The sequence below is a fragment of the Narcine bancroftii genome, chromosome 3 (genome assembly GCF_036971445.1).
Source record: "Narcine bancroftii isolate sNarBan1 chromosome 3, sNarBan1.hap1, whole genome shotgun sequence".
Lineage (NCBI taxonomy): Eukaryota > Metazoa > Chordata > Chondrichthyes > Torpediniformes > Narcinidae > Narcine > Narcine bancroftii.
Genome location: NC_091471.1, coordinates 304342724 through 304370039, shown reverse-complemented (window position 1 = coordinate 304370039; position 27316 = coordinate 304342724). Strand labels below are relative to the sequence as shown.

At 40.9% G+C, this 27316-nt stretch overlaps 1 long non-coding RNA gene across 1 annotated transcript in view; it reads left to right on the top strand.

The window, feature by feature from the left end:
- Nucleotides 1-27316, top strand: part of LOC138759019 (uncharacterized) — a 400714-nt gene that overhangs the window by 151984 nt on the left and 221414 nt on the right. Inside the window, exon 3 of the long non-coding RNA XR_011354590.1 lies at nt 3801-3904. This is a non-coding gene — a long non-coding RNA (uncharacterized lncRNA). The remainder of the gene's footprint in view (nt 1-3800; nt 3905-27316) is intronic.

Genomic DNA, 27316 nt, shown 5'->3' with positions numbered 1-27316 from the left:
ACCTCCCAAGGATGCTGGGAAACATAGAGACTAATGCAAGGGAGGAACTGAAAGAAATCAGTATCTCTAAGGACATGATCTTGGGGAAATTGATGGGATTGAAGGCAGATAAATCCCAAGGGCCTGATAATCTACATCCTAGGGTACTCAAGGAAGTTGCCATTCATTTAGCAGATGCTTTAAGAATTATTTTCCAGAACTCGATAGACTCAGGATCAGTACCCATGGATTGGAGGGTAGCTAATGTTACCCCACTATTTAAAAAGGGGGGTAGAGAAAAAGCGGGGAATTATCGGCCTGTGAGTCTTACATCAGTAGTGGGCAAAATGATGGAATCCATTATTAAGGATGTAATAGCAGAGCATATGACTAGCAGAGAAGGGATCGGACAGAGTCAACATGGATTTACAAAAGGTAAATCGTGCTTGACAAATCTATTGGAATTCTTTGAGATGGTGACAGGTAAAATAGATGGGGGAGAGGCAGTGGATGTGGTTTACCTGGAATTCCAAAAGGCCTTCGATAAGGTCCCACATAAACAACTGGCTTCCAAAATCAAGGCTCATGGGATTAGGGGCAAAGTATTGATGTGGATTGAGAACTGGCTGGCAGGTAGAAGACAGAGAGTTGGGATAAATGGCTCGTTTTCTGAGTGGCAGGCGGTGACCAGTGGGGTACCACAGGGATCTGTACTGGGACCCCAGCTGTTCACAATTTACATTAATGATCTGGATGAGGGGATTGGATGTAATATCTCCAAATTTGCAGATGACACTAAGCTAGGAGGGGTTGTGTGCACGGAAGAGGGGGTCAGGAAGCTCCAGTGTGATTTGGATAAATTGAGGGACTGGGCAGATACATGGAAAATGCACTACAATGTGGATAAATGTGAGGTTATCCACTTTGGTAATACAAACCGGAGGGCAGATTACTATTTGAATGGCAATAGATTAAGAGATGGGGAAGTGCAGAGAGACCTAGGGGTACTTGTACATCAGTCTCTGATGGTATGTTGGCCTTCATATCAAGAGGGTTTGAGTATAGGAACAAGGATACCTTACTGCAGCTGTACAGGGCCTTGGTGAGACCCCACCTGGAGTATTGTGTGCAGTTTTGGTCACCTTATCTAAGGAAGGATGTTCTTGCAATGGAGGGAGTGCAGAGGCGATTCACCAGGCTGATCCCTGGAATGGCAGGAATGTCTTATGAGGAAAGATTGCGCAAATTGGGATTGTACTCGCTGGAGTTTAGAAGATTGAGAGGGGATCTCATAGAGATGTATAAAATTCTGGCAGGACTGGACAGAATGGATGCAGATGGGATGTTTCCAAGGATGGGAAAATCCAGAACCCGGGGCCATGGTTTGAGGATAAAAGGCAAACCATTTAGGACTGAGATGAGGAGGAATTTCTTTACCCAGAGGGTGGTGAATCTGTGGAATTCATTGCCACAGAGGGCAGTAGAGGCAGGTTCATTAAATATATTTAAGAGGGAATTAGATCTATTTCTTCAGTATAAGGGTATTAAAGGTTACAGAGAGAAGGTGGGGATGGGTATTGAACTTTAAGATCAGCCATGATCTCGTTGAATGACGGAGCAGGCTCGAAGGGTCGAATGACCTACTCCTGCTCCTATCTTCTATGTTTCTATGTTTCTATGACCGCACCTGGAGTACTGTGTCCAGTTCTGGTCTCCATATTTGAGGAAGGATATACTGGCTTTGGAGACGGTCCAGAGGAGGTTTACTAGATTGATCCCTGGGATGAAAGGGTTGACTTATGATGAAAGATTAAATCGTCTAGGATTGTATTCGCTCGAGTTCAGAAGAATGAGAGGAGATCTTATAGAAACATATAGGATTATGAAGGGTATGGATAGGATAGATGTAGGAAGGTGTTTTGAGCTGGCCGGGGAAACTAAAATGAGAGGACACAGTCTCAAGATTCGGGGGAGTAGATTTAGGACAGAGATGAGGAAAAATAGTTTTTCCCAGAGAGTAGTGAATGTTTGGAATTCTCTAAGCAGGGAAGTGGTTGAGGCTGCCTCATTAAACATATTTAAAATTCGGTTAAATAAATTTTTACATGATAGGGTATATGGGGAGAAGGCAGGTAGGTGGAGTTGGGTGATAAATTAGATCAGCCATGATCGAAATGAATGGCGGAGCAGGCTCGATGGGCCATTTTTGGCCTATTCCTGTTCCTACTTCCTATGTTCCTATGTTGTGCTGCTCTGAGAGTCTTGACTACTTTTAACCCATTGGTGACCGGCTCAGGACTAATTCAGAGGACATTTAGTGAGCGACAAAAAGCCATAATGGGGAAGAAGATGTAAGGGTCCGAATGGACTTCTATTCCTTAAGTTCTCTTGTGATAAGGAATGAGAGACAAAAAAGGAAGAAAAGTTAGTGCTGCCTTGGGAAATCTCTGCTTATAATGGCAATCCTTTTATAAAGAGGTAAGCATCAAAATAAAGCTTTGGGTTTTAGAATTCCATGATGTGCCAGTCACTTTGTGTCACCATGCTCATCATCTTTTGCTCATAGACTTTGTGATGAGGTTTAGCTCACAACTCACATCAGATAATATCCTAATTTGAATTTATTCATGAAGCACCTGTCCCTTTCCTTTATGTTTCTCCCACTCCGTCCTCCAACTGGCAGCCGAGTTTCCAATGGGAAACAGCCAGGAAGTTATATTTTATGATTTTAACTCACCTGCTGGTTGGATTAGGTTAAAATCTGAATCAAAGCCTTAGAACTATATCTTCTCTCAGTATTTCTATGCTCACATCAGCAATGACAAGAACAGCTTATTGTTTTGAAGATGTAGGAAACGTGAACTACTAGGTTATCCTGACTCAAATCAGGCTGCTCGTTATCGATTATTTCTGAGTCTTTTGTCATTTGCTCCATCTGCATTTCCATCTGGAGTCAACGTCATCTTAAGTGAGTAATGCCTGAATGTTCTCTCAATTGTCATCTCCAAGACTTGGTCAGAATTCACCCCAGTGGCAGCTTCATTCACTCAAAAGCTGGAGACACTACAAATAGCAAATCTTGGCACCTGCCCCTCTCAGATGATGGTTTGGTGAGTTAAATTATTTTCAATATGTCTTTTTCTTGGCAGTCTTACAAAGTACATGTGTACATACAAAGTGCCAGTTGAGTTACTTTGGGTTATTTATTTGTAGTGCTGGGTATGCACTTTTATATTTATACTTTAACAGCTCTCGTGAGCAAGGCAGTACAATTTACTGAGAAGAATGTATCTGACCTTGGCTCTCGTCACTTTGAGGATAGACATCTAATTCTTAAGAGTGCAATTTTTTTATCCCTTCCATCTTATTGGTCAAGTAGCTTCTATTGTCAGAAGAATTGATGTAAACTGTATGTCCGAATTGTGCAAAACTATTATTGCAAGTTCATCATGGCAACTTGTAACAAGCAGCAATGTGGAAAAACAAAATTGACGTTCAGTCTGTTTCAGCTGTGTTGGTTGATTAAAGCAAACGCAGGCCATGTTGAACTCAGTGCAGAGACGATTGGGTGATTAAAACATAACCACTTTGCTTTAAGTAGCAATACTCGCATCAGTTTGATGTTTGCCAATTATCATGTTTTATTGACCAGAATTATGTTTTACGATGTCAATGAGATTACCATTCTCAAGTAAGATCCCCCTCTGTACTGTTCAAATGGAGATGTAAGATCACTTATTTTTAATGCATTGTATTTCCTTGTTAAAATAGAGGCTGACTTATGTTCAAACACATTGACATATGCATTTCAAATATTACAGTCTTTCAACACTTCTGGATTTGAATGATGTGGATTTAATTGGTGGATTGAGAAGATGTGTGCTGACAACTCATTACAGAGTTCCCTGAATTTAATCCTACTGAGGTAATTAAAAGCATTCTCAGAGCACTGACTGTTTGTTGATATGTCTTTTGTGCCTACATTTATTTGCCTCAGATGAACAGCTTATGGCTTTGAGGTGTAAATTTCTTCCAAGGTGTTTAGAAGGAGGGAGAGTTTTTAATTCTGGATAAGGCTGCTTGTTTGACTGCAAATAGAAAGCTGTTTAAGGTTTAATTTTGTATAACAATCTCTTCTAAGACAGACAGCAGGCTTGGAGGGAACAGTTCAGAACTAGTGAGCAGGTCAGCTGGGTTTTGTTGATTTATGCCAGTGGTTCTGATGCCAGGATTGTTAAATGCAGAAGTCATAGACATCTGACAAACCCAGCATTCTAAATCTGTCAGTTTAGGGGCCAGAGTATCTACAGAGTTAAGGGTCAGAGCCCCGTGATGTGGATTTACCCTGGCCTATCTTCTTTAACACATTACAAAACCTGATTTTAGAGGGATGTAACGTAATGCATTAGGAGGTAAAATTACTTGTTATTTTCCTTCAATTTCTTGTTATTTGTATTTTTTGCAATTGTAGATACTTTTTAATGAGTTACTTCCTTGAATTTTGACTAGATTTTCTTTTCTGAATGAAAGGTTAAAAAAAATGCCTCTAGTACTGTATTATTTCTAGCTTTTGCAAATGTAAATCTGCTCAATATCACATTGTTTGATATTTACAATATGAACATCAAAATATTGATGTTTGCTGTGAACATAAGAATTTTTAAAGATAAGCAAGATTTTTATTTTGAATATCAAAATATGCTTTTGGAATGTTACGTAGCAACTTGGAATGGAGATCTAGCAGTGGTGTGAGAATTTGGGGATGCGGAGTTGTTTAAATGTTCTGAGAGAAAAATGGCAATTTTTATTTCCTTTCACAATCAGCTGCTGAGGCATGGAGATGTTTTTATATTGTAATTGTTCAAGTTTTGAATTTATTCAACCAGTCAATCATGCTGGAAGCAAACTTGAAAATGACAGAGGGAGAAAGGCAAGTTGTGGTCTTTGCTTCTTGAAGGATGGCTTGTTAAGCAACCTGTTATATATCCATTTATTCCGTGGTCAAGGGCATTTTAATCTGCTCGGTAATGTTCACTCCTAATCTAAGTTTCTTCTGAACATATTAGCATCTTCAAAACATTGAACACTTGTATAATGAGGATGAATATGTAAAGCAGAGCATCACTGTGGTAGAAAAGAGTCATGCACTCATTTTTTAAGTCTTTCCAGTGTCTGAACCTAAGTGCAGGACAGTGGAGGATACTTCTGCACCATCTCAAGATAACACATCAAGGACTGGCTTCGGAACATTAAAGTGCTGGAGAAACTCTGGGTGGCCACTGGGAGGTCCTTGCTGTGGCAGTGAACAGACCGAAGGAGCTCAACTTGTGCTGTCTGCTGCAACAAGCAAGAACCACTTCAATTCCTCACTCCAATACCACGCTGATATGTCTGTCCATGTCTTCATGTACTGCCACTTGTACATTGGAGGAGCAACACCTTGTATTCCATCTCTGCAGACTCCAAGCAGATGGCATCAATATTGACTTCTCTGATTTCTGTTATTCTCCTCCCTGGTCTCTCTCAACCTTCTGTCTTGCCTTCCTCCAAATCCTCATCCCTATCCCTTCCTTATCCTATCGGAGAGCTATCTTTGCCCTCTTTCCCCATCAAAAATGTCAATTGTCTTTCGCTTTCTTTGGATGCTGCGTGCATCCCCAGCACTTTTGTGTACTGCACTAGCACCCAATGTATGCAGATTTCTTATTTTCCATTGCTGGTTTCAATTCATTGGTTGTGGATAGATCAGTGGTATTCAATTGATTGATGGCATGCTGTTCAAACAGCAGTTGTTTCTGCCCTTTTGACATCCAAGAAAGCAACTCTGAAAGGAACACATTTTTAGGAACACATTTAAAAAAAAGCTTTGTGGACATAGTCCACACATGCATTGGGAGCTGCTATTATGGCTCACACTGGAAATTAGTCATTAGTTTAGACCTTCCAGAAAAATGGACCGTAGCCTGAGCAAGCCCAAGTGAAAAAAAACAAAAAAGATCAAAGATGTATCCATTGCCAAATGAAACAAGATCTTTGTATGCCTTGAAAAGAAGCATTTGCATTATAGTTTTCAACACATTGTAAGCCTCTTTAATACAGGGAGTCCCCGGGTTACCAATGAGATCCATTCCTACACCTGCCTTAAGTTGAATTTGTAGATGTCAGAGCAGATACATATGGTTCTTAGCATCAGTTAGTCAATTATTTGTCTTAGTACTGTTTAAAAAAAAATCATTCTTAAAACAGTTTAGATAGAGAAAAAAAAAATCATGATTAAAGTTAATACTTACTCTCTTTCTATTGATGACTTGCATACCAGAAGGGGCATTCATGAGGTAACATAATGCATCTGGGGAAATTGGGAGCGCAATTTGTTCATAAGTTGAAGTTGTCCATAAATCGGCTGTTTGTTACCCAGGGACTTGCTTGTACTATGAAGTACTTTGGAAGTGGACTGTCTGTTTAAATGAAGAAGCAAAAGCAGTATCTGCTTTGTACGAGATGAAAGCATCTGAGTTCTGATGGAAGTTTTTAAAACTACAATTGTTTCATATCAGATTTCCAGCATCTGCAATAATTTGTGTGTCTTACAAATAATAATGTATCAATGAGCAAGCTATCTGTTGATGCTTTGAAGAATACATTGGGCAGGACTGTAGGAATATGTTCCATACTCCACCAGCTCAGATGGTCTTGGGTTGGTCTCATCTGACCAACAGCACATCTGACAAAGCAGATTAAGGCTCCGGTCACAGCCATTTTACTTGGAGAGGAGATTTTTTTTTCACAGCTGAAATTTAATAATTAGCAGGCTAACAAACTGCAAAATTTTATCACGTTCCTGTTTGTTCCTGTATTTCATTTCTTCCTGCATTACGCTGACTGGACTGAACAATTTATTAGCTCTGCATTGTCTCCCCAAGAGAATTAATTAACTTTCAGAATTTAAATGCTTCTTCCAATACATCTCAGTGATACAACACATCTGATAGTTACTAATTTGCAGGTTTAGATAAGATAAGGTGGGAAGAGGAACATTTGAAACCTAAATAATCTATAAATTTTAACTTTCTATTCCTTTCTCTCATATAGCTTTGGACTTGCAGAAATGTTATGATTCAGATCCATCCACTGCATCCATATTGGCCCATAATGGATTTATGGTTAATACCACCTCCCAGCTCGTGGCTTGTTGCCCTGCAAGTTTCCACTCTTCATGTGTTCATCAGCATGCTTTTAAATGTGCTGAAGGTCCATTCCTTCCTGATCCCATTGAAAGGCAGTGCTCCCACCTTGTTGACATCAACATTGTATAGCTCCTCTGCACGCCCCAGTTCCACGCTGGTAGCCAAAACTGTACACAGTGCTCCATCCTTATGCACATCCTAATGTGACCCTCCTCGTGTTGTTGTCAATGTCATTGTTGAAAAAGGCAGGTGACCTTTAGATGCTCATCCAGCTACCGTGGCACCTTCTGGGATTTACAGTCTTTGGAATATGGGAGGAAACCAGAGCACCTGAAGAAAATCTACTCAGACACAGGTAGAACGAACAAACTCCTTACAGACAGCACCAGAGTAGAACCTTGTGCTCAGAATCAGAATTTATGGTCGTGAAGAAGTCTCAAAGTCCAGTGGGTTGCAGCAGCGTCGTAGTGCAATCATTTCATATTATGAACCATCTTACAACAAGAAAATTAAAAATAGTAGCGCACAAAAACTAAGGCGGAGTCTTTGGTTCATTAATCAGCGAGGAAGAAGCTGTCCTTGTGCCGTTGAGTGCTCATCTTTAGGCTCCTGTACCTTTCTCCAGATGGTACCAGAGTGAAAGGGTGCTGGGGGGGGGGGAATCTTTGAAGATGGAGGCTGATTTTTTAAGACACTACCTTATTACAATGCTAACCATGACCTCTTAAGAAATTCTGCTAATAAATAGCCATTAACTGTTTACCAAAAATCATAACCGTTTTGGATAATATGTCATGGGGTCGTGTGTTTGGTCTGTCATCTGTAGGATTTGCCACACCGGGTGCGAATCAGTTTGATGACAATGCAATCAAGCCCCAATACATTGTGGAGCATTTACTCTAACTCCACTTCGGTTTGCATCTATCACTCACTCTGGGTCTGATGGACCAAGTAGTACACTATTGACCTGCTGAGCTTCTCCAGAATTTTGTGGTTTTTATTTCAATCGCAACTGTCTACTTTCCCTCTAAATCCATAGCTGTACAACCAAGTACCATTCCTGGTCCATTTTTCACTGATGACGCCACAGTCGTGGGCCAGGTATCAAGTAATGAGGAGATGGAATACAGATGCTAGAATAAAAGTCTAGTCACATGGTGCAAAGATTGCAACCTCTTAATGTCAGTAAGATTAAGTTGATCATGGAGATCAGGAGAGGACTTAACTAATTTTTAAATAATTTTTATTTTTCACACTGTGAACCATATCAACCAAAATACATACAAACATTTCCCTCCCCACGCCCCTCCATACCCAATAAACATTCAACATATACAATACAATAAAACCATTAAATAATGTCATCACACAATGAAAATAAACAAGAAAAATGTGTCATCTACTTTTACACACTGGATCAAGTCGTTTTGTCTTCTTATCATTTGAGGAGGTGGAGGTCCGAGGCAAGTCCTCTCTGTTATGTTCTATGTACGGTTCCTAAATTTGTTCAAATACTGTGACTTTTAAAAAAAATTATGTTATTTTTTCCAATGGAATACATTTATTCATTTCCATGTACCTTTGCTGTACTCTCAGGCTCTCTTCTGATTTCAAAGTTGACATTATACATTTTTTTTGCTACCGCTAAGACCATCATAATAAATCTTTTTTGCGCTTCATCCAGTTTGAGGTCTAATTCCTTACTTATCTTACTTAGAAGAAAGATATCTGGATTTTTTGGTATGTTGTTTTTTATATTTTATTTAATACCTGATTTAGATCTTCACAAAACTTTTTCACTTTCTCACATGCCCAAATTGCATGTACTGTTGTTCCCATTTCTTTCTTACAGCAAAAACATCTATCTGATAATGTTGGATCCCATTTATTTAACTTTTGGGGCGTGATATATAACCTGTGTAACCAATTATACTGTATCATGCAATACTGGTGAGCTTTTATATTGTACCAGCTTTTCATCCCACTTATAAAGTATATGTTCCGGTACCTTCTCTATTTTGTCTAGCTCAAGCTTAGACAAGGGAAAAACCAGATTGGACTGATAAAAAATCTGATAAATAGCTTAATTGTGCTGCTCTATAATAATTTTTAAAATTTAGTAACTGCAAACCACTTTGGTTGTACCTCTCTGTTAATTTATCTAACACTGTCCTCAGTTTCCCCCCTTTCCATGAAAATTTCCTTATTATTCTCTTTAGTTCATTAAAGAATTTCTCTGTTAAGGGAATTGGTAATGATTGAAATAAGTATTGTATCCTTGGGAAGACATTCATTTTAGTGCAATTTACCCTTCCTATCCATGTTAGTGGTAAATCTTTCTAATTGATACAATGGTTAAGAAAACACACCAACACATCAACTTTCTTGAAATATCTCCCTTGTCTGAGTAGGGAGAACATTCAAGAGGATGAAATAGAGCTGTAACAGGTTTAAAGACAGTTTCTTCCCTGCAACAAGCCTCGTGGTGAATAAACCCTGTCACATGCTTTCTCATAATTTATTTTTTTTCATTGTAACTCTTCCTAGTGCAGTGAGTGGGGTTCGTCTGCTTTTGGATGAACCTTTGTCACTCTAACAGGTATAATATGACAGATATACTTTAAGATCGTAGTTTGAAAGGAGTATGAGTTTGCTGTTTGACACTGGAAGATGGAAGAAAGACAATCTATTGAAGAAATATTTCATCGCTCTCATTAACTATATTTCTTTCAAGAAGAGCCTACTTCAAACAATTTTCATCTCATTGGTGATTACTATTGCTGAGTCCTCCCTCTCTGCACTTTGGGAGTGAGGATGTGGACGAAAATCGTCATTAAGCAGAACTGCAACTACAAAAAATATATTATGGCTACAAGGATAGTTCATTGCTGAGAACTTTGTGGCAAATGGTTCACCTCCTGTGTCTCCAGTCCTTCCATCAGCCACATGATACATCAGTGTTGTGATGGAATACTCTCACGTTGCCCGGGTAAGAGCAACACTGATTCTGCATGCCATCATTTTAGACAAAAGCAGTCCACTTGATTTGACACCCCATCCATCACCTTGGCTTCTATTTGTTGCACTTTGTGTCTCAAATAAAAAATTTGCTGCAATTACTTAAGACAAGGCTGACAGGATCTCCCAAAATCCTGATGTCAACTACCTCACGGGGCAATGGCAACCAGTGCACTGCAACACGGTCACCTTTTTATATCCTCCTGAGTCACTTGACAGGTTGACCATTTCTCCATTGATGTTGACCTATCTGAATCCCTTCAACTGTTTGTCCTAGTGATCACCATCATCCTCTCGAGGAATTAAATAGAGTTTGCTAGCTACATCCCATAAATAGAATAAAACTAAAAATTCCATTGAGAGTGATGTCGCAATAGTTAACAAGGAAGTCAAAGATATAATTATTAGAAAAGACTTGCAATATTGCCAAACTGAGTAAAGACTGAACAAGTCTTCATATGCACAAAAAATGACCAATAAATTGAAAGCTGCAGAAAAATATATGACAGTAAATATGCATGGAATATAAAATGGATTAAGAGTTTTTATAAAAATGTAAAAAGGAAAAAATTAGCCAAAGGAAATATGGGTACCTTCGAGGCAGAGAGCATGGTAATTACAAAGGGGAAAAGGAAAATGGTTGAAGTGTTAAACAAATTATTCCGTGTCTTTGTTCATTAAAGAAGAGCGATCATGTTGCAATAGGTGGGAGACTGGGAGTCCAATAACAATAATTAAAATTAGGAAGGGAAAAAAAATAGTGAAAATATTAATGGGACTAAAAGCAACTGTACTTTATGTAATAAAGATACAATGGTCCCTTAAACAGATGGCTGCAGAGATAATGAATGCAATGCTTTTGATCATGGGGAAAATCCCAGAATCTATTGATAAGGACATGATAACAGAGTACTTGGAATATCATAATATGATTAGGCTGACTCAAAACAGTTTCATAGAGGGGAAATTATACTTGATACAGGATTAAAAGAAAATCAAATCAATGTACCTGGTAGGAACTTTGGGGTAGAGCATGCATGGCTCTTTAGAAAGTATTTACTATGGTACTACACAGATACTAGGTTAGGGCTCAAGACTTGTGATATTATTTGACTTGAGGATGGATTTATTTACAAAATGCCTGTGTGTAGTTAAGAATGCCACAATAATTATTGTGTGATCTCAGCTATTCATGAGTTATTAATGCACCCTTGTCTGGTACTGTCACAAAGCTCAGGGAGAACATAAAATGTGAGGAAAGTGCAAATACATGCCAAAGGGATACAGACTTCTTTCGACAAAAAGGTAGCTGATGAGACCTTAAACTCCAACGTGTGAAATCATACAAACGAAAGAGCCTCCAGACATTGGATTTTTGGTGAATGTTCAACATGGAACACAGTAACAGGCTATTTTGGCCCATGCACCCCAACTTACACCCCATTAACCTCCATGCTTTGAATGGTGGCAGGAAACCAGAGCCCCCAGAGAAAACCCGCACCGACACTGGGAGAACGCACAAACTCCTTACAGACATCACGGGATTCGAACCCAAATCCAGTTCCAGTTGCTGGTGCTGCCAAATGCATTGCGCTAACTCTTATCTGAAGCAAAAAATAAACTGCTGGAAGAACACAACGGGTCAGGCAACATCTGAAGAGGCAAAGGGGGTTGTTCAATGTTTCCATCTGAGAGACCTTGATGCAGAGTCTTGACCTTGAATGTTGACCTTCCCTTAGCCTCCTCAGATGTTGCTTGAACTGCTGAGATCTGCTAGTTCATTCTCCAAATCCAAATCAGAATTGATTGTCATGAACATGTCATGAAATTTGTTGTTTTGCAGCAGCGTCACGGAGCAAATATTTCAAAAATAATTTGTGCAAAAGTAAGAGAAAGTGAGGTCCATTGTCCATTCAGGAATCTGATGGCACAGGTGAAGAAGCTGTTCTTGTGCTGCTGCGTGCTCCTCTTCAGGCTCCCGTACCTCCTTCCTGATGGTAGCAGAGGGAAGAGGGCATGGCCTGAGAGGAGAGGGTCCTTGGGGATAGAGCTGCTTTCTTAAGAAACCACCTTTTGTAGATGTCCTCTGTGGAGTGAAGATTGGTGTCCGTGATGACGGTGGCCAGGTTCACAACTTTTTTTTTCTTGTCCTGTACTTTGGCACCTCCATTCCAGACAGTGATGCCCTCCGTGGTACAGTTGTAGAAATTTGCTAGTCTTCGGTGACTTACTGAATCACCTCAAACTCCTCACGAAGTATAACTGCTAGCGAGCCGCCTTCGTAATTGTATTGACATGGAGACCCCAGGACAGACCCTCAGAGATCTTGACACCCAGAAACTTGAAGCTCTTAACCCTTTCCACTTCTGACCCTTTGATTCGGACTGGTTTGTGTTCTCCTGATTTTCCCTATCCTGGTCCACGATCACTGCCTTGATTTTGCTAAAGTGGAGTCCAAGATTGTTGTAGTGGCACAATTCAACTAGTCTCTGTGTGTGTCTCTCTCTGTGGTTGGCACAATTGGATGAATATGGGATTACCCACGGGAAATCTGCCTGGTCACAGGGAGAATGTACAAACTCCACCCAGCCCACACCTGAGGCTGGGCTGGAACCAGATGCATGGGGCTGAGACTGATCTGCACGTGCTGTGCTACCATGCGGTATATCTCACAAATCGTATTCGGTAGTTTTCTGATGTCAAGAAGTAGCTTCATTTACTTTGCTTTCGACAGAGTGCATCAGGTTCAGTGGGCACACGGGCTTGCATAGCAAACTCTCCCAGTGATACTCAGTAGACAGGTGGGCTCATACAGCCTAGAACTATTCATTAATTGCAAATGCTTCAGCTTCTCCAGCTGCCTTATGTTTAACGATGAGAATTTTCTCACAGACAATGTCAAGATCCCATAAAATACATGTGACTCCTCACTCTCATGAAGTCCTCTTTGCCAAACAACTTTATACACTTGTAACCCTGATTGTGTCTCTGTCAGTGAAGTTGTCATCAGTAAACCTTGACGAAGGGCTTAAACCCGAAACATTGGTTATGTATCTTTATCTTTGCAACAAAAAAGTGCACTGTTTTAACCTGCCGGGTTATGGTAATCCAGCATTGTGTTTTTACTTCAATCACTGTGTCTGAAGACTTCTGTGTTTTACTTCATCATCAGTATAGACTCACTGAAGAGTTGTTTCCCATCTGCTGAATTAAATCCTTCTTCCTAACTCGCCAGAAACTGAGTAAGAATTGGAAGTGAGCGTGTGGTGGTGGGAACTCAGCTGTGACCATTACCACATCTGTAACAGCAGCTCACTCTGTCTTCGCTGAACACTTGGATATTATTTCGATTCAATATATTGTCATGTAATAAAAACAGTCCAATATTACAGAAAATTGGCTTTAGTCCGCCATAAGGCAGACAATTTGCTATCAGCAGAAATTGCCTGAAGCGCAAGAGAAGCAAAAGAGATTTCCCCTCAGAGTCACCGAGTGACTGGATTCGCTTGCAGTGCTTCTACAGTCCCCACAGCTACACAGAGTCCAGTCCAAACAATTTGCATCCCGAGCTCCAGGATCATGAATCCTTTAGCACGATCATGAATCGTGCTCCGTGACACGATCATGAATCCTTTAGCACCCTCTCGCATCCCGGTTCCCACACCTGGTACCCCTTCAGCCAGTCTCCAGCGGTCCGCAGCCTGGTGTGAACCCCTAGACTGCAGTAGTCCACAGCCTGCGTGGGCTCCTTGCCTCAAGTCATCAACGGCCTGTGTGTTTTTTTTTCAACTGTAGAACCCCCTCACCCCTCACTGGTCCACCACTGTAGTTACCATCCCGTGGGTCATCTCCTCTGCTTCTCCTTCTCAAACAGGAGAAGATCTCGCCATTTTCTGGTGTCCCCTCGTGGTTGCAGTATTTTTAAAATAAAACCACCACAGTCTCCATTAGCAGGCTGCTTAAAGCCCGTGTGGACCTGACAGTAGTTGGACAGGGCAGTTAAATCCTGCAGGGCAGCGTTGTGCCTTCACTCCCCATTCTCCACGGGTCCACAGCAGCGCCTCCATCTTGCCATGTGACTTTATCTATTTCAACACTTAAATTCATCTCCCATTCACCTCCTGCACCTTTCTGGGTGGATGAATCCATTGACAATGACTTCCTGCAGTTGAATTCTTTTCATATTCCATATTCTGTTTCCCATAGATTGATGTCCCATCTCCACAATCACTGAATGTTGGAACCAATGGTTGATTACACCTTGAATTCGTACGTTACGCAGCCCACTAGCTGGTGGAGCTGGTGACGGTTCCTTTTTTTTAAAAATAATGACCTCATTGTTTTCAAAGTTACCACAATGTTGCCACAAAAGTGCTTACCCACCCAGTAGGCTGCTAACTGATGATCGTGCTCATGAGGCATTCACTGTCAGTTTAATCTCCCTGTGGACCTGCAAAGTGCTTAAACCAGATTCCATGGCTGCATACACTCACCAGAAATTCTGTGTACAGACTGTTGTTCCGAAAGCTGGTGTTCGTAATAAATCCCCTGAGCATACGAAAAGCTTTCTCACATTCATTTTTCCACTCCCCATTTGGCTGACTTTCATGTCAACTCAAGCACGCGTCCAGCTATAATCCTTCAAAGGCACATGACAAAACATCCTAATTCCTAACAAAACCTAATGTATTTAGTGACCCTTGTACTCCATTCCTTTTGGCCTCAATCAATACCTCTCACTCCTAGTCTCAACGTAAGCCTCAGAAGTTATTTTGAGTCCTAACTAAAACTTTTTCTGGGTTTACTTTTGTCCCACGTGGTATCAGGAACAATAAAAATTTCTTCATTGACACCCTTGAGCCAAACACGGAAGTTTGCAGATGCTGTGATTGTAGTAAAAACACGAGGAAATGCTAGCTTAGCTGGTCTCCTGGCGTCCACAGCCGCTCTGCCCCCCTCCATCCCTTCTCCACCGCCTGCCTTTGCGACCATGCCTCCCCCTTACCCTTTTATTCTGATGCCTGCCGACATTTTTACATACCTTGATGAAGGGCTCAAGCCCAACACGCCAGTTATGTATCTTTTTCTTTGCTATTTGACCTGCTGAGTTTCTCCAGCTTTGTGCTTTAACAACAAAAGGTGTGAATTGGATGTGATAAGATGGAAGGCACTGTGAAAGGAGACCGAGGGAAAGGAGGAAGAGGGAGAGAACTAGAGGAAAGGAGGCAGGGTGTTTTAATGAGAACTGGAGAAGTCGATGTTAATGCCTCTGTACTCCAGCAGTCTCTGTGAATGACAAGAAGTCACCCACACAGTTGCATATCCACCCACTACTGGAGGATCATCTAAACACTTGCCACTTGCTGCTGAGTTTTCTGCACTGACAGATGTTCTCATATTTACTGCAAAAGGTGAAGGCAAGTTTATCCCAATTTTTATTTTTTTTTCCCTTTATGTGCCAACCACACTAACGATGCCCAACATTGTATATCTTGCTGTGGAACTTGGGATAATGCTAGTTGCATGTATACACACACATCAACATTGGAACACAAGCAAGAAAGTTAGTATTTAATAGTGCATTATTGATTGTCATCTGCTATCATCCAACTTCTCTTCACAGACCATATCAATGAATTTGAAACAAAAGAACCAACTGCAGGAGGAACTCAGTAGGTCAGGCAGAATTTGATTCCAATAATGTGCTTCAGCACTGAGAAAGGAGAATGAATTTTAAATGCATCCCTCGACCCACTAAGGATGTTATTGTCACTTCTTGTGCCACCATGCTTCTCAGGGGAATTCAAGCGGCCTCTGCCACTTCTAATCGGCTACCAGTTCTGCTCCCTCTTCTGCATGCATCGGTCGCTCATCATGTTTCCAGCTCCTTGATGACATCACCACATTTTGGACCAATGTTCCCCATTATATGTCCCTTTAGTGAAAGTGCACACAGCTTCCTCTGCCTAGCAAGTAAAATACATACTTCCATAAGCAAAGATCTATCCCAAAGACAGTTGTTTCTATATTGCCTGATCCTAATACTCCTGTTCTTACTCTTTTGTTGTTTAATTTACCATTTTTTGTTCTCCCTTGATGAAAAACCAGCTCAATTTGGAAGGACTTGGGTTTTCTGGCAACCTCACACTGCATACTTTGGAAGAATAGTACATATTCAGCGTGGTGGACTCCCACAATGAACTCGTGTCCCGGAGGGCTTGGCTAATGACTGCTGTCTTCCATCATGTGTGGCTGATGGCCAACTGCGGAGGTGGTGACAGCAGCAGAAGAAATGCCGTCATCCCGATGGATGGTCCTCACTGTCAATGGATTGAGGAAGAAGGATGATATAGGGGTGACCCAGATAAAGTAACTATTATCACTGCCTTGAATACATCCCAAAGTTGATGATAAAACTGTAACGGACCCGTGGGATCTTCCTATTCCTGACTGGTCTATTTGCTGTCTCACAGCAACACCCTGCTTTTGGATTACAATGGACAGAGCTCTAGTATTATTGACAAGCGAAGAGTTAGAATAGTCTTCATCTGGGTGTCTGTGGAAAGAATGATTTAAGGCATGATATTCTAAGTCTTCACTTGAAAATAACACTAGAGCCCTGTCCACTGCAATCCAAAAATGGGATGTTGCTGTGAGAAAGAAAATAGACCAGTCAGTAGAGAGTAATCAGCTCCAGTGAAGAAGTGCATCTCTCCGGGGAGGGTGTGTGTAGAGTCATTATTTGCCAGAGTGTCACACTTTGTGAAGTGCTCAGCCACCCCTCAGATCCCTCTATAACACTGCACCTTCCTCCTGCTTTTCATTCCTTCTATCATTTGCAAGGATCTCCAGGTCAGAACATGTAAAGTAAGTGGAGCACATTCCCTCCCATCTCAAGCTTGCTAGCAACCACTGTTTTGCCTGTAGTATGTGATCATTCAACAGCATTGCAAGGAAAAATGGAGGGAACAAAAACCTGGGCAAGTACTGCAAGAAGATGAGTGATGGGTGGAGATGGAAGAGTGGATCAGGGAGTCACAGGGAATAGAATCTTAAGAATGCAGAAAGATTAGTGGAGGGAAATATATGATTAGTGTAAATCTGTGGGAGATGATGGGAATTATGGAGGATCTGCTGGTGGAGTGAAAAGTCATGAGAAATTTTATCTGTGTTGCCGCTGGGAGGAGTTGAGGGCAACTTCTGGTTATTTTTCTTTCTCTCTCTCTGGATTTTTATGACAAGGACCAAATAGCCTGTAATGAAAGCAGGAAATACTGAAAAATGCCAATGTTAAGATTTAGTCTGTACCCTGTTTTATTTCTGATTTCCTGTATCTGCATTTTTGGTAAGCAGATAATTATTGATGCAAATTCAAAAATTATTTTGGCACACAACCACCCCTGCTCTTTAAGCTGCTGCTATAAATATTTTAAAGTATGTTTAAGAAGTCAGACAGTATTTGAGGATCTCCAACAATGCATCTTATTAGTGAACTATCATGTGTCTAACTCAGAATAAAAATTTTTGAAAATATATAAGGTGTTTTCCTGACTCAATATCCAATGAACTAATTAGATGTAGTTGTATGTTTTTAGTTCATTATGAGTGAGTCCAAACTTGTATATGGCTTCAACATTGGGGAGCATCTGGGCAACAGTGATTAATAACATGCCAAGCATTCCCTGTTAGAATTAAAGTTAATGTGCAATCTCCAATTTGCATCAGATTTAGTCGGCGAAGTAGATGCATTGGCTAATGGGCTATCTTTAGTTCATGCTGTTAAGACGATACAAGATAAAAAGAAAGGTATTTAAGAAGAATTAAAAAATATAGGAGGGAAAGTGCACCCAATTCCAAAAGAAAGGAGTGTAGAAAGAAAGATAACTTGTATGCAGAGACGGTTTTAAAAAAAAAAGTGAGTGAGTAGATTATTTGCGTCTTAACACTTTGTTTGGAGTTAACAGGATCATGGCTGATATTTTACTCTATCACCATATCCATTAATTTTCTTAATTTATTTCACAAACAGCAATATTGAATCCAACCTTCATCAATCTTCCACAGTTTGCGTGGATAGCAAATCCTTCAGATTCACTGTTAGCTGGAAGGAAAAAAAAGTGGACAAATAATTTTTATAAATATCTAAACAGGAAAAAAAACTGAAGGAAATTGCTTTTTGATCAAGGGTAATGGAAAGGGGCAATTGTAGAAGGAATGTGAAATGCTCTTTCAGTGGTGTGAAGTCAAAGAACTATCAATGTTGGCATCAGGCCACTGAAAGGTATTCATAGATGGGTTGTAAGGATTCCCTTAGTACAGCAGGAATATTAAATGAATACTTCCCACCAGTCTTTATCTTTGAAGATTACTTGATTATTAGAGTTGAGTTAAATTTAAATTTGGATGAACAAATTGACTTGGATACAATTAGAAGTCTTAAAATGTTGGCTGACTAATAATTACCCATGGCTCTATGGGGAGATGGAACATGCAGGGCAGGACCCTAACCCAAAGTTTATCAGCTCACTGCAACTTGTGGTAGGAACAGAGAACAAAAAGAGTATAGCGCAGGAACAGGGTCTGTGGCCCATCATGTCTGACCTGTCAAAAATGCCAATTTAACTGCACATTACCTCTGCCAATGTTCCTCTATTCCTTGCCCGTTCATGTGGCTGTCTAAATGCCTCTTAGGCTTTGTGATTGTGTTGATTCCTCAACTACCCTGGTAGCCTGTTTCAGGAACCTGTTTTTTTTAAAATAAAAGGTATTAAATCTCCTTCAAAGTTTCCCCATTTTCATTTTAAACCTCTAGCATTTGACATTTCCACCCACAGAAAAAGAGCTTGACTATCTACCTTATCTCTGCCTCTCATAACTTCTATCCATTTAACCCTCGGCCTCTGATGCTACAGAGAAAGCTATCCAACTTTGTCCAATGTCTCCTTGTAGAAAAAAGGTTCCAATCATGAAGGCTTAGTACATCCATTCATTCATCCATGTGCCCGTTTAAGAGTCTATTAAATGCCCCGATTGTATCAGCCTCTGCCACCACTTCTGACATTGCATTCCAGGCACCTACAACTCTCTGTGTAAAAACACTTACCCCTGATGTCTCCCTAAACTTCCCTCCCTTCACTTTGCACAAATGTCCTCTGGTGTTTGCTATTCCCACCCTTGGAAAAAGGTGCTGGCTGTCCACCCTATCTGTTGCCTCTCAAGCCCCTTTCAGACTTCCCAGCGATCCCAGGAATCAAATGCAAATCGGACTTTAAAGTGGCAAGTGTGAAAGCAAAATCTGCTCAACGCCAGCATTCAACGATATCATCTCACGGCAGGAATTGCCGGTCTCAACCCCTGTAGATGCCAGCGTTGAGATCAGGCAAGTGTGAAATGGGCAACAACATTGCAAGTGTGAAAGCATTCAGTGTCCTGGTTAGGAGTGGTCTGGTGTGAAAGGCCAAACCCCCCATTTCTATCCCGGGACATTGAATGGCTGATTTACTGGGATGCAAATGGGAAAGAAGCTTCAGAATCTTATAGACAGACCTATTAAATCACTTCCCCAGTCTTTGCTCCAAAGAGAAGAGCTTTATCTTTATGTTAATCAGTTTGTCCATTTGGAGGAGATGTAAACAGACAAAGAAAGAGAGTGAATATGAAACAAAACAGTGCTGGAACTATGCGAATCAGAGAACTTGGGAAGACTTAAAAATCCATAGTAAAAGGGATGGCAGGAAGTACACAGCAAGTTAAGTAGAATCTGTAGAGAGAGAAAACTAAGTCAATGTACAGATGGCTGAGTTCATAATCGTACCAGCCGGTTATCACAGATTCAGGAAGGCTGCTGATCTAAAATGATTAATTATTCAACCAGGAGTGCTGTGCTTGTGGACTTTAGGATGAATGGTATCTGTATGGCTGGAGGTTGTGGAGGACAGATTTCCGAAGAAACTGGACATGAACATGTAGCAGTTTCAGCAATGCTATTACAGTGCCATTCTAATCCAGTGGTGTCTAAGTAGTTTGTATGTTCTTCCTGTAACCAGGTGGGTTTCCTCCCACGTTTCAAAGACGTATGGAGTTTGACGGTTAATTGGTCGATGCTCTGTATGCAAGAACATTAGAAAGTTCAGCATAGATAGGCCACTCTGCTCTGGAGAAAATGAAAAAGGAGTGACTATACCAAGATTCAGTCTCAGTGCAACTTTCTCACTCTCTCCCAAGAGCCCTCCACGGCCCTGTGGTTGAAATATTTGTCAAACTCCACCTCAAATATATTCTGTGACTCTGGCTGAATTGTTCTATTGGGGAGAGGATTCCAGAAAATCACACTTTAGGAGGGAAAAAAATCCACCTTGTCTATCTTTATTTTGTAACTACACCTTAGTAGGGGAAATATCCTCTCAGATCCATGATGTCAAATCCCTTCAAAATCTTAAATGCTTCAATAACATCTCATGTATATTCAATTTGGTTTTAGACCAACCTATTCAAATGTTCATTACATACCAACACCTTCATCCTTGGAACCAACTTTATTTGTATTGACTCCAATGCATAACATCTTTATTTGGTATGGAGGTCACAACTATATGCAGTATTCCAATCATTTGAAAAATTCCTCCATTAATTTGTCCAGTATCTCTCTGTACTTTCAATGGACTGTTCTCAGCTTCTTTCTCCTGCCACATGTTGTAGTTTCACTCTATTTAAATGTTTTTTATTCTTCCTTCCAAACTAGATAATCTCACATTGTTCCACATTAAATTCCGCCTATCAATTTCTTACTCAAATAACCTATTTATGTACATTTTTTTTTGTCCTCATAATTTGTTATTCCATCACAAATCTGATTACATTACACCCAGTTGCTGGGTATGCTATTTAAAACTAAGTCCATAGCACTGAACACCCCCTAGTTATTGATTACCAGTCCAAAAATGAGTCATTTATACCTGCTCTCTTTTCTGTTGTTAGCCAATTCCCTACCCCTAACATAATACCCCTTATCCCTGTGTGTTCTACTCTTTTCCAATAATCTTTTGATTACATTGTTGAAGTCCAGATAGATTACATCTTTTGCTTCCTTTTTATTTACTCTCTTGGCTACACATTTTCATGAGCTGATATTGAAATATTAAATACTTCTAAGCCAATAGCTATCAAGGGCAAAGGAATGCTTTGCTCTGGAATCTTTCAAGAAAGATGTTCTACAGTTGTGCGACAGAAAAGGCCACAATGAAGTAATTATTTGGGTGGTTTGTGCTTCTGTGAAAATAATTCTAAGTTTAGATCTCATTAATGTTTCTAAACATCCACCACTGGACTACTGCATCGTCATTTCCCAGATGAAACGCTTAGCAACTCTCATGGGAAATTCCTCCCTTTGCCATCGCAATGCATGCTGGTACCAATGCTGAGTAAATTAATGTCCCTTTTACATTTATTGTTCTTCAAGACAGGAAAGATAATTTGAGAATAACAGGAAAAGATCAGTACTTGCCTTGTTCCTGACTGGGCTCACTCCTCAGTGAAATGATTGACTTTCTGAGCTTTTTGTTAGTTGGTTGTCACTTTGCATCCTTTGTTCACCCTTGATGTCTTTGGTGTTTGCCACAGAGAGAGTTATTCAAAATCATTATCAATGAACTGCTTCTTTCAGTGGATGCTCTGCCTCAACAGAAACAATCATTTGCTGATATTTCATCTAAGTTTGTATTGATCGTTCTTTCCTGAGTCAGAACTTATATTCTAATTGGATTCTGGTGGAGATCACAAAGAATGCTTCTGTACAATTACTGAATTTCCTTCTTCTGCTCCGCTCTCCCTGAAATGTAAGTGTCAAACTGTTACTCTGGTTACTGAGCCCAGAAAACAAGCTGAATAAACACTCTCAAAGACTGGCCATTGAGAGGGAACATCGGAAGCCATCCTCTGAAGAGGATGGTTAACTGCAACTGAGAAGAAAAGTTAAGCACAACCTGCTGGAGGAACTCAGTAGGTCCAGCAGCATTAGTAGGAGGAAAAATAATCCGACACCTTATGCAATTTGAACCTCTCTAATGATGAAGGACATTTAAAGGTGTATTTAATATAATAAAATGATCTTTAAGACATTCAAAAATCATAAAGAGGGTATGAGCAAGGTCATATGTGGTAGTCTCTGTGTTGTTTATGTGAGTATTTTGCGACCTCTAACAGCTCCCAGTCACCAGGTAGATTACATTCCCTTGCAATTGGACAAAATCTTCACTCTAGTTAAACCATTTGATAGCTGATGTGTGATGGGCTCCCATTGTTCAAAGAACTTGCACAGAAGTATCTTCCACTCTCGCGAATTGAAGTGGAAGCAGTTTATTCTTAATCTCCGGAGGAAGAGGAAGAAATAGTAAAAGAACAAGAAAATACTACCTACATGGTGACCTGACATTTTCAACATTATATTCCATATGCCATGTTATTGCCCATCCACTTGGCTTCTCCCTGGTCTATATCTCTCCTTACAGCCCGCATTTCCATTGCAGGTCAGGGATCCTATTCAAATGGGTCCACTATGGCTGGTCTGAAGAGGAGGGGTGGATAGAAAGGACATCTAGCTGCCTTTACCTTACTGAACCACTCCTGAGACTAGGACCAGAGCAAGACATCTGATGGGCCAGACATGAAAGTAAGGAACATGTTGCCATTCACTGGAGCCAACCTGCCATTTGTTACAAGATGACCAGCCAACCATCAGTGTGATTCAGCAAAGCTGCACCCTTATGTTACATTTGAATGCTAAGTCCAAGTCCATTCAACATTTTGTTGTAGATTCGTACATTCATTGTAATTCTATTAGCAGATTCTACAGTGGGAATTCTAAGCCCACCCTTCAAACCACCATTGGTATCTTGTGAGAGGGAATGAGCCTCATTGTTGGGGAGTTCACATGTGATCCAGCTGAAAGTAAGGGTGAATGGATTCATTAAATCTATCTCTTTCCATCCACAAGGAGCATATAAGGCAGCACAGGACATGCCCTTCAGCCCCTAATGTTTTGCTGACAGTTAGACTCTACCTCCCACATAACCCTCCACTTTAAATTCCTCCATTTGCCCATCTAGAAGTCTCTTGAGTTTCACCAATGTACCTGCCTCCACCACTGACCCAGGATGTGTATTCCACACACCAACCACTCTCTGGGTAAAAAATTTCCTCTATCTCCCTTGAACTTTCTGCCCATTACCTTAAAGATATGCCCTCTTTTATTGAGCAGTGGTGCCCAGGGAAGGAAGTCTATTCCTCTTAATATCTTGTATACCTCTATCATGTCTCCACTCATCCTCCTTCTCTCCAAAGAGTAAAGCCCGAGCTCCTTTAATCTCTGCTTATAATGCGTACACTCTAAACCAGGTAGCAACTGGTAAATCTCCTCTGCACCCTTTCCCAATCTTCCAAGTCTTTCCTATAATGAGGCGACTAGAACTGGACACAATACTCCCAAGTGTGGTCTAACCAGAGTTTAGTAGAGCTGCTAAAATTCTTAAACTCAATCCCTTGAAAGCTAACACCCCAGAAGCTTTCTTAACTACCCTGTCTGCCTGAGAGGCAACTTTTAAGGATGTGTGGACATAGTCCCTCAGATCCCTCTGCTCTTCCACACTTCCAAGAACCCTGCCATTAACTTTGTTTTCTGCCTTGAAGTTTGTCCTTCCAAAGTATACTACCTCACACTTCTCTGATTGAACTCCATCTGCCATTTCTCATCCCAGATCTGCACACTATCAATGCCCCTCTGCAATCTTCCACAATCCTCTACACTATCTAGAACATCACCAATCTTTGTGTCAGCTGCAAATTTGCCAACCCACCTTTCTACCCCCTCAGCCAGGTCATTAATAAAAATCACAAAAAGCAGAGGTCCCAGAATCGATCCATGTGGGACTCCACTAGACCTAACCCTCCAATCTGAATGCACTCCCTCCACCACAACCCCCTTCTTTCTACAGGCAAACCAATTTTGAATGCACATGGCCAAGTTTCCCTGGATCACATGGCTTCTGACTTTCTGAATAAGTCTACAAAGTGGAACCTTGTCAAATGCCTTCTTAAAATCCATGTAGACCACACCCACCACACTACCCTAGTCAACCTGTCTGGTCACCTCCTCAAAGATCTCTTAGCAGCCTTGTGAAACGTGACCTGTCCTTCGGAAAGCCATGGTGACTGTCCCTGATCAGACCATGATTCTCGAAATGCCCATAGATCCCATCTCTAAGAATCCTTTCCAACAGTTTGCCCACCACAAATGTAAAACTCACTGGTCTCTAATTACCTGGACTTTCCCTACTACCTTTTTTGAACTAGGGGACAACATTTGCCACCCTCCAACTCTCCAGTACCTTTCTCATGGATAACGAAGGCACAATGATCCTAGCCATATGCTCAACAATCTCCTCCCTTGCCTCATGGAGCAGCCTGGAGAATATAAGGGAAATATCATGGCAATGTCAGAGGATCTATTTGTTCCAGGTGAATAATACCAAACAAGGACTCCAGCCAACTTAATCATCATGCTATCATATACAAGAGAAATTTCAAAGGAAACCTTTGTACTGTTATCTCTGATCTTTAATTCAAAGAAGTACAATAAGTCATGGTGATATTTAGAATACTGTAACTGATGCTAATGCCAGAGTTAAACAATAAGATGGATATCTCATTTCACTTCATTGCTTAGCATTTTAAAATCACTATGTTGTTGGCATCTCATGCGAAACTGGCTGATCAAAGCATGAAATTTAAAAAAAAAACGCTGTTTTTGGACAAATGATGCAACACAGTGCATTTTGACCTTGATATCAAAGGCTTAGATACCTGCTGTCTGAGGATATTCTCTAGAATACAACTCAGAGAATTCCTCAGGGAGAGGGTCACAGAGTAGTAGCCACAGACCCCAGAGATGGCCTGTTAGCTCAAGAAGTCTATGTCGAACAACAAATGGCTCCCGAAAGTCGTCCCATTTGCCAGCATTTGGTCCATAGCTTTCTATCCCTTGACAATTAATGCTGGTCAAGATACAGTTTGAGAAGATCTGCCTCCACCACCCACTGGCAATATATTTCAACCTCGTTCTGGGTCTAAAATATTCTTTCCTCAGACCCCTTCTTGTTTCTGTTGTGGGGAGAAATTTCTCACCCTGGCCACTCAGAATTGTGTTTACTTCTATCAGGTCCTCCTTCAGCCCCATTTACGTTAAGCATAGCATACATAGGCAATCCAATCTCTTCACGACTGGAATACTTCAAGCAACATCCTAGAAGATCTCCTCTGGATCGTCTCCAACCACGATACTATTGTCGTGCCCTCATCAAAGTTCCATAAAATTATACCTCGACCTCACTGCCTTTATACTCTATACTCTGGCTAATGAAGGCCAGCTTTCCCTGTACCTTCTGCACCATCTTATTACCTGATTCGGGATACCTGTCGAGAGAGGAAAACTGAGTTAACATTACAACCTGACAACTGCACTGGGTAGCACCAACACAAGTGGGAAGAAGGAATCATCCGAATTTGTTCTCCTCCACCTGTGGACTCTATCACCTGCCTGAGATTGCCATGTTGAATGACTCCACTCATATTTTCCATATCAAAGCTCTTAAGGCCTGAAGTCCACTCCAGGTTCAAGAACATTTTCTTTTCGTAATAGCTTTTTTTCACAATAGCTATCAAGATCATGAACCTCAACCCACTACCCTAACCTTAAACTACAGTGGGACCAAAAATATCTGCTTCCCCTGTTGAAATATCACATTTATTAACATTAACTGCAACTGTGAATATTTATTTATCAATCCTGTTATATTTATTACCTTTGTTCTTGTCTCATGGCATTTCGGAATAATTTGATTTAAGGGCGGCATTGTTACACCACCAGGGATTGGGACCAAGGTTCAAATTCTGTGCTGTTTGTATGTTCTTGTGTCTGCATGGGTTTCCTTTGGGGGCTTAAAAAAAAAACGTTCCATGGGGGTTGTAGGTTCATCGGGTGTAATTGGGAAGCACAGGCTCATGGACTGCAAGGGCCCGTTACCATGCTGTACTTCTAAATTTAAAATTTACACTATTGAAGTTGATGTATCTTATGCCTCAAGTTGCAGTAAGTAACATTTCAGTGCATGCACATTGTACTTATGAGTATGATAATGATTCTCCTTGTGATTGTTTGGTTAATAGGTCACTATAAATTGTTCCTAGAATGCAGCTGCAGGATGAATCTGGGAGGAGTTGAAGGGAATGGGATTTGGAATGAGAGAGTGTGAGAGGGAGCTGCTTTCTGCAGGTGAATGGTATAAGTGAAGCAGCATTGTGTGAGTAGGCCAGAGTTGGAGTGGGGCATGGAGGCTCTGACTCTAAAGGCTTTGACAAGAAGAAGTGGAGACGAAGGTAAGGCTCTGGTGAGAGCTTGTTATTAATTTTTCTTTGACCCTGGATTAGGGCCAAGGTAGAGTAGTTAGCGTAGCATTGGGGTTAGTGGAGTGCTTGTTGTGTGAGGTGTGGGAATTCTGGGAAACGTACCATCTCCCTGACAGCACAAGATGCTCCTTTCAGACCGTGTTAAGGAACTGGAGCTGCAGCTTGATGACCTTCAGCTATTATAGGAGAATGAAGAGTTTATAGACAGGAGCCACAGGGAGGTAGTCACACCAAACCTGAAGGAAGCTGGGGTGACTAATCATGAGGCAAGCAAGCAGGTAGTAAAGGTTAAGGTTTAAAAAAAAAAGGTTTCATTATTGACAAGTAATATGAAATAGTGCAGGGTGTTCCCCTCAATAATGTGTACTGCTTTGGATGCTGTAGTGGGGGATGACATACCAGGGCAAAGCTCCAGTGCCCCTGGCACTGAACCTGGCCCTGTAACTCAGAAGGGAAAGAGGAAGAAGAGGAGAGTGATGGTGATTCAATAGTTAGAGGGGCAGACAAGAGATTCTATTGTCATGAAAGAGGCACTAGAGGCTTTGTGTCTCCCAGGTGCCAGGGTCAGGGTCGATGGCACCCTGAAAAGGGAAGGTGGTATCATCAACACCAAGAATATAATGATATGGCAAATGAATGCGTGGCTGAAGATTTGGTGCAGGCAACAGGGGTTC